Source organism: Myotis davidii, unplaced genomic scaffold, assembly GCF_000327345.1.
Source record: "Myotis davidii unplaced genomic scaffold, ASM32734v1 scaffold576, whole genome shotgun sequence".
Classification (NCBI taxonomy): domain Eukaryota; kingdom Metazoa; phylum Chordata; class Mammalia; order Chiroptera; family Vespertilionidae; genus Myotis; species Myotis davidii.
In genome coordinates, this window is record NW_006287104.1 from 646,393 (window position 1) to 648,400 (window position 2,008).

A 2,008-nucleotide genomic window follows, 5' to 3' on the forward strand; every position below is an offset into this window, starting at 1 on the left:
CTGGCCAAGGCATCAGGCCTGGGCAAGGGCCAGAGCCAGCAATCAGAGGGGTCTGAGGGTACCCTGCCCAGGGCTGATGCCTGGGCCAGAGGCATCAGGCCTGGGCTGGGGCAGAACCAGTGATAGGGGGAAATGAGGGTCCCCTGCCCAGGCCTGACGCCTCTGTCAGAGGCATCAGGCCTGGGCAAGGGGCTGATCCTGTGATTGGAGGGTGATGGGGGTCAAGGCCTGAGGGCTCCCAGTATGTGAGAGGGGCAGGCTAGGCTGAGGTACACTCCCCCCCTCCCCCACCCAGTGCATGAATTTCGTGCACCGGGCCCCTAGTATATATATAAAAGCCTAAGCTATGACGCAAAGTTACCACCAGGAGGCAGATGCTCAACGCAGGAGTTGCCAAGCAACAGCAACTTTGCAGGGTGCCCTCTTGCACTCTAGGACGCCTCTGGGGGATATAGGACTGCTGGTTTTGGCCCAATTCCCTCAGGCCAGGCCATGGGATCCCACCTGTCGGAGAGACCTCGCACACTCTGCAGAGGCCCTTCAAGCCCCACTCTCTTTAGTAGTTCCACCAAGATGGCACCCACCTGCAAAGGAGGGATCCAGGGAACCAGAAGTTGCTGGTGAGGTTACAGAAACCAGAGTTTCTTGGGAAAGTAACCTGATAAGGTGATTTATGAACTTGGGGCCCAAACCCATTCCACAAATGCATGGATATGATACTAATTAGCACACTCTAAGACATTGACAACTGAACTAATGGATCAACTACTGCCCAGGTCCAAGAATGTCCACTGGGTGGCGCACATTGTAAACAGATGCTAAGTGGGCTGCAAAATCTTTGAAATCTGAACTGTGATTTTTTGTGTTTGTTTTGTTTTCACTTTAAGAAAAAATGTCTCTTTTTTAAATTATTTTTTAAATGTATCTTTATTGTTGAAAGTATTACCGATGTCTTCCCCCCACCCCTTCCTGCATTGATCTCCTCCCAGCTCCTGCTCCCTCTCAGGCCTTCCCTGAACTATTGTCTGTGCATGGGCTATTCATAGCCTATATAATAAAAGCCTAATATGCTAAGTGTCCAGCCATCCGCTTGACTGTTCAACCAATGAAAGCGTAATATGCTAATGATATGCCAAGGCTACTCACCGCTCACTATGACATGCACTGACCACTGGAGTGCAGATGCTCCAACCAGTAAGTTAGCTTGCTGCTGGGGTCTGGCCAATTGGAACTAAGCAAGATGGGCAGGACACACCCTGGAGCCCTCCTGTAGTCCCTTCTGAGGTTTGACTGGCCAACCTCCCACATCCCTCCTCAGTCCCGATCATGCCCTGGCGTGGCCCCACGGCCTGACCTGAGCCCTCTCACAATCTGGACTGAGGGGACACCGCCCCCCACCCCAGAGTGCATGAATTTTGTGCACCAGGCCTCTAGTATGTATATAAATTCATTGTGAAGCAGAATTTTTGGACTGGGCAGGATGTCCCAGATCCTTTGTCCTCCAGAGTCGAAGAATGAATCCATGGTCAGAAGGTGGTTATAGCAAAGGAGGAAATTTAGTAAAGAACAAGTACAGACTCCCACGTGGGGAGGGGGAAAGTGTCCTACAGAAGAGACTCCTAATTGGGGAGGGGTAAAGGGTCCCACTGAAGTTCTGTTTCCAAGGTTTATAAAAGGCTGCAGTTCCTGTTTCCTGATATCCCCTCTGATTGGTCAATATTCCCTTTCAAACTGGTTACTATAGTAATTCCTAAGGCCCTCCTCCCTCATTGTCCTCTCATTCCTTCTGGGCTTTCTTCCTCCTTCTTTATTTTGTAAATATGGATGTCTTGTCTGCTCCCAGTTCCCTTATCTTATGTAAATGTAACTGTTGCTGCTCCCTTGTCTTATGGAAATGTAACCTCTCCCAGTCTATAGCCCTGTGTTTTTTCCATGGACCTCTTTCATTTTTTAAAATTTCCTAAACCTGCCTATATCCCCATAAAATTCCTATTTCATATTCATTACA